This window comes from Alosa alosa, chromosome 22 (assembly GCF_017589495.1).
Source record: "Alosa alosa isolate M-15738 ecotype Scorff River chromosome 22, AALO_Geno_1.1, whole genome shotgun sequence".
NCBI lineage: Eukaryota > Metazoa > Chordata > Actinopteri > Clupeiformes > Clupeidae > Alosa > Alosa alosa.
Genome location: NC_063210.1, coordinates 23,136,814 through 23,144,048, shown reverse-complemented (window position 1 = coordinate 23,144,048; position 7,235 = coordinate 23,136,814).

The following is a 7,235-nucleotide window of genomic DNA, read 5'->3' as shown; positions in this document are numbered from 1 at the left end:
AAGAGCAAAAAAACATGTACACTGAAGACAATGAGGCCTTGACTGGAGCTAAGAATGGCTTGTATATCAAATCTATCATGACCAGATTTACCCCATCCAGCAGGTCTCAGGTCAGCTCTTTGCCTCTGATGAAAATGTAGGCCAATTGGCAAAGTTTTGTAAAAAAACTCAGTATTACAATGTAACAACTAAGCTTATATGTAGGTACCCACAAATACATAATGCAAGTACAATGATAGTACCTGATAGTATATGTTGTTACACAGGTTACACCACCATACCTACTTAGGTAGGTACACTGTGACACATTAAAATAAAGTGTTACCTATAATATATATATATATATACACACACACACACATTACATACCTACACATATAAATGTAGCATGACAAGTGTGTTTACATACAGCAAAAACTTCTGTATTGCCCTCTCTCTCTGTGTATATATATGTACACACACATTACATACATACACATATAAATGTAGCGTGACAAGTGTGTTTACATATATCTATGTATATATATATATATATATATATATATATATATATATGTATGTATGTATGTATACATATACACAATACATACATACACATATAAATGTAGCGTGACAAGTGTGTTTACATGCAGCACTAACTGTTTACAAGCAATAACTTCAGTTCAGTAAAACCACGAATCTGTTCTGTATTGCTCTTTCTTTCTCTCTCTCTCTGTATATATATATATGCACACACACATTACATACATACACATAAATGTAGCGTGACAAGTGTGTGTTTACATGCAGCACTAACTTCAGTTCAGACCGACAACCTGTTCTGTATTGCTCTCTCTCTCTCTCTCAAATTCAAATTCAAATTCAAAGTTGCTTTATTAGCATGACTGCATGGGAACAGTGTTGCCAAAGCTGTTGTTACATACAACATAACAAACAAGAACATAAGACCATAGGACAAAAAACAAAAACAGAAAATACTCTCTGTATATATGGATGTATATGTATATGTATATATATAAACATATATATATATGCACACACACACATTACATACATACACATATAAATGTAGCGTGTGTGTTTACATGCAGCACTCTCTAACTTCAGTTCAGACCGACAACCTGTTCTGTATTGCTCTCTCTCTCTCTCTGTATATATGTATATGTATATATATGTGTGTGTGTGTATATATATATATATATATATATATATATATATATATATATATATATATATATATATATATATATATGTGTGTGTGTGTGTGCGTGTTATATATACATATATATCATATATATGCCGCGCAATAGCGCCACAACACATGTAATTTCACTGGACATTACGGTAAAAATCTTGTTTTTCCTTACTAATATTCGTGTCATCCAGCAAACATATTGCTTAATTCTTTTGACATTTCGTTCCTTTATAAATTGTAATGTAATATAAAGGTACGTTTTTGAATGTCATTACTCTGACATGTGAGGGATAACGTCCATCGACGTGACCTGTTATACGTGACTCATGGACAAGGGGAAATGCCATTAACTCGGCGTCACGCAGCTGCAATTTTCTTAATATCGATATTTCTCCACATTACTTAATCCAAATTCTGTAATTTTTGCTGGATAAATGTTGTACAAAAATGTAGTTTCGTATCAAAGTGGAATGTTTTTTGTCATAAGTCAGCGGCGTTAGTTTGAGCACATAATTGACGTTTTGTTTACATGTGTTCAATGTAAGTCAATGGGCGCCGGTATTCGGCCAATGGCGGCGTCCAAAGAATCTTTTGCCGGATAGCATGACGGCGGTGGCGGGAGGGTCACCCAACTTTTGTAGTCATAAAAACAACAAAATTTGGGCCGTTGCCCAGGGCCTCACGTCTGATGGCCCTCGCACCTGGCCAAAGATGACATTAAGCGTTTATTCTTCATTAACGCCTATTGTATCCTAAAGCTTAACGAGGCTTAACGTCCCAAAACAACGATCAATTATCATCAAATTTCTCTCTCATATTGCTCCTCATAACCACCTGACACGTCCGAATCCCAGAACATAACGCACTGGACCTCATAATAGGCTCGAGATATAATTCCAAAGGGGACAGATAGGCTACTACATTTAAAACTTAAAAAGATTGGTAAATTGCGATCAGTGACTGGCATCGGGTGAACGAAGCTTTTTGAAGTTGAATAGGCTATTAAAAACTATTTGCGTACCTCCATGTCACAGGAGAGACTAGTGGGCTCGCCCTTCTATGAATTGAAAAAGACGTTAGGCTACCTGCAAGCTGGCCTATGATTTCATTGCGGCAAGGTAAGCAAGAAAATGTTTTTTTTCTGAGTCAGGATATGGCGAGTCAATGTCATTTATTTGTCCAATTTTAGCCTACAGACCAGTTTCCATAGTGCACATCTTATCAATAGTTTAAATGTAATGTGTTTCTGCTCATTGACAAATAGTGTTCAGCACAGTGTTCGCCTTTGTTACACTAGTTTGGTTTCGTGATGTACCCTATGATAAACGGCTTATGGCCAAATATGTGACTCAGCTAATGTTATACTGTAGGCTATATAATTTCCCCTATTAAAAACAAGCTGGTGTAGCCTATAAGCCTACTATTAAAATGCACCGACAGTAGCCTAGGCTACGTGTAAAGTAGGCTATCCAATTATTTCATGCACGTAAGTGAAGGGCCTCGCACCCACTTGCGACGGCCCTGCATCTCCCAAGGGCGTCGTAGTAAATGTTATTAACTAATAGAGATGCAAATATTTCGGGTAAATGCATCAGTTGATTGATGTATTAAATTGTGTCCAAGCCAACATTGTTTGAGGGCAGGCACCCTCTCCCTTGCATGAAATGGTTCAGTCCGCCTTCCCCTGCTAGGCGCATTTTTGAAGTAACGTTCATTCTGCCGAAGCGGCAATGCAGACGGTCACGGTGTGAAGATGTCTAAGTCTAAGAAAGCTAAATCCGGTTGCCAGAAAAGAAAAGAGGCAAGAAAGGGAGAAAAAAAGAAATGAGGGAAAACAAGTGTTAACAGCCTTCTTTCCCAAGAAAAGTGAGCCCAATGTGAAAGCAATAGTCTACAAATGAAATGAACTCCTGAAGGTTACAAAACACTTCTATACCACCGCGAATCCGTGATTATCAGTGCTGAAACAGCATTAACACAACATTAGAAATAACATGATGCCTGATTTATAGCCTACCACAACATTTCAATAGTCTACTAATTCGAAAATTATTATGAGCTTATAGCTTAACTTAGTAGGCTCAATGTTCATGAGGAAAGGCTGTCAAATTAGTAGCAAAGCTAACTTGTGAAACGCATCACACTCAGTTTCAGTTTCTGTCACAGAGGGTGATGCAGCAGCAGCAGACCTCTCACCATCTGATGTGGACTTGAGACAAGGTGAGCCTATAGTTTAAAATGAAATCACACAAAAGGCTGTACTGCAATGTATATTTAGCAACACTGTCATGCTTTTAAACATTCTTCAAATAAAACAGAAATTCAGTGAAGTCTTGGGTAATAAGATTATTTTCTGTTATACAGTACATATAAGAGTTGTTAGATTAATTCAATGTGTGATTAGATAGTAGTTAGTAGTTGGGGGGGGGGGGGCATGGCCACCACTTGTGCATAGGGCCCAGAATTTGGTGCTACGCCCCTGGCAGCTCCTCCTAAGACAGCGGGAAAAAAAGTTAAAATACAGTACGTGATAAACCCGGAAAAAGTTGACAGGTAGGCTATGTTTCGGTCCTGGTGATTATTTTTGAAATTGTGCAAACGACAGCCTTTTCAAGGCATTTTAAGAAAGGAGTGGTAGCATGCAAGCTCCCAAATTGACCCAGTAGCCTACAGAAGGCATCAATAAATTGAAGGGGAGGGTCATGCGTTTTCTCATAATCACTTTGGAGGGTCATAGAAAAATGTATTGCTGGTGAGGGAGGGTCACATCTTTTTTGACTAATGCTCCAAAAAAATCCTCCGGTTGCCCCTTAAATAAATAACGAACAGTCCCTATTGAAGTTAACTTGTTACCATCAAAAATCGTTTATCGCCTGTAACTCCGTGATAACAGGACGTAACAGGAAGGCATTTGGCTGAGCAACGGAGGTTAATATGCTCTATATTTTGTCCAAATGATGTCTATCATCGTTGCACTCGGAGAAAACCAGAATGTTTAATTTGTCCTGCGTTTCTGGCTGCAAACGGGATTCACTCATAGCCAAATATTTCTTTATTAGGGCAGGCATATTTCTGGCTATTAAATTATTTCTAAACCAGTCTGCTAAAGTTAGTAGTGAAGTCTGTGTAGGGTTTTCCAGGCTCCATTTCTTTTTACGAGACACCCTGCTCACTTGAGACATCTGCCGGTTGTTTGGGTTGTTGCAGCGTCACTGGAAAAATACAAATTAAAGTCGTGTGATACCGCGTGATCCCACGCGCGGACCGCGAGGGAAGCTGGCCAAGTCGAAGCACTGCCCACTGTACTTGTCTTTAGATGTGAGAGGGTCTGAGACTGTAGTCTTTCAAAAATCTTTAACAAATCTTTGCAAATCTTTCCAAAGTCTGTCAGTGTAAGGAGGGCTTTAGATAATGACACAACATTTGGCAACTTCGAACCCACAGGTGGCGTTATGAAAGGTTTGTTGTTCGGTCTTATCTTCGCAAGTCAGCACTATTGCTGCCAAGGGTACGAACTTTTCACCGTATAGCACAAGTTCAGAGGTTTACACAAAGTTCAGGGGTTTATACACTCTAAAAAATGTTGGGTTAAAAATAACCCAAATATAACCCAGCTGCTGGTTAACTATTGGACCAACACCACATTGAGTTATCCTAACCCAATAGTCTGGGTACAATATTAAACCCAGCAGATTGGGTATGATTTTAACCCAAAACGCTGGGTTATATCAACACAACGTTAGTTAAATTGCCACAACCGACTGGATAAAGGTATAACCAATGTGCTGGGTTATAACTATATAAATGCTGAGTATAATTCACACAGTATATTGGGTATCGATTCAACCCAAACCACTGGGTTATATCAACAGAATGACTAGTTAAAATTACCACAGTTGCAGGGTTTTCCAAACCCAGTATTTGGGTTGCATTGAGAGAATAGCTGGGTTAAATTGACTGAATTTATTCATTGTAATCTCATTTTCATCCCTTTTTAATGCAATGTAAAAATATTATTTAATCTACTCATAATCAGGAATACATTCATTTGAATTAATGCAAATCGTTACTATTTCACTTAAAAGCAGTTTTTAGTCTATTCACAGTTATAAAGGGTATTTTGGCCTTTGTAAAAATACCCTGATCTCACCAAAAGAAGGGCAAAATATTTTATTTCAAAATGTAAAAAAGCTGAAACAATTTACAGAGAAGAACAGAACAAAACAGAATAACACACAAAAGGCATAACAATGAACATAATTATTAGCCTGGGTGTTCCCATGCTGCCTTGCGCGCGATTTGATTCACGCTGCTAAGGCAGCCTGGAGACCATGGAGCAAATTTTCGCCTGAGATAGGGAACCAATCACAGAACAGGGGGGAAAGCAAGACGATGATGAGCTATGCACAGACGCATTTGATAGACATCCGTGGCACCCAATAAACGGATCTGGGCATTTTTTTCAAATACGAGAAAATGAACGTTTGGTTCCCAGACCACGTCTCATTGAGAAGTGGTGGCCCTAGCCAGGCTACATAATTATCAGAACAAAGAGGACAACACATAGCTCATAAAATATCTTTAAAAAAAAAATCCTAGGTGGATGCCTGGGCCAATTGTGAGGCTAAAAATTGCACCCTGGAGGGTACTGCCCCGCCCATATCATAAAAGGCCGTCTGGAGCACCTCCCAGACCGGTCCACACTCCTTGGGGTAATTGATATCTAATGTATAAAATGCCTTGAAGCAGACATCAACTGCCCCCATGAGGCTTCTCTGCTTCAATGCCTGTCCCGCCATCACCAGGAAGGCCTGGGAGCACATGTTACCCTCCCCTAGCATCAGTACATATGGATATGCCCGCGTAGCACCGGCCTCTGCGAGGATCTCCACCATATTTGTTCCAATCTATAGGGAGGACAGAGAGAGAAAAGTAGTTGTAATAATTTTTAGTACAGGTATAGTGATTGATGAAGATTTAGAGCCAAAAAGCAGCAGTGAATGACCAAAAAGAGACTTACTGGCTGGATATCCAGGAAGGCCTTCCTGGCTTCTTCTACACTGTGCCTCACCGTCTTCCTCCCCACCTTATACACTGCACTGGGCAGCAAAGCGGGCAGTGTCGTGAGGGCCATAATCGTCTTGGCATCTATAAAATCAGAATTGGGATGCTTTAATGGCAAATTTATTATACATTGGTTAGAGCAAAACATTGAAATATTAAGATATTTGTGTGTGTGTGGGGGGGGTTTGCGCAAGACTATTTTGTATCATGACGTGCTTGTTTGACTACATATGACTAAATTAAACATTTCACTGTGGGACCCTTTAAAAGTTTAATCACCGTTCCATATCAATGCTTGTGAATGGTAACTTTAACAACCATATTGAGCCTGGAAGCACAGGCCGTTATCCCTTACTTCAAGATGTTCTCCCTGTTGGCATACTATCTACATCGACGTGTGCTTGTGACCCTTGCTGCAAAATCAGGCCGATGCCGAACAGAAGCAAAACATGAAGGTAAGTTTTCAGTATATGGTGGTTTAATTTGTTTTCACAATACGATGGTTAAACCAGGACCAAACTCCGAGCACGGTGAAAAAAATCGGATATTGAAGGCAGTAAATGGTAAATGCTCCCGTTAGGAACCAAACCAGATTTTGTTCAAATCTACACACCTATGGCTACTGGAAAATGTAAGGCTCATTTATCAAATGTTATTTTGAAGTATTTAAAAACATGTTTGTTTTAGAATTTTTTAAAGATTTTACGATACATTTGTTGTGCCCATAAACAGTAAAAGAAAGGTCGTGCCCTATACATGGATTTCTATGGAACGTCACGAAAACATGCGTGCGCAACCAAGAGGCAGAAAGCACCATAGAACAGCATAGAGCAATGCAAAAGAGCAAAAGAATAAAATGAGTCAAACTTAGTCTGAAAAACAAATATAGTCTGAAATGAGATGTTATTATCACTGAGACAACAGGGGTATACAAAAAAATCTGATTGTAGCTTACAGCAGCCGACTATTTAGGTTA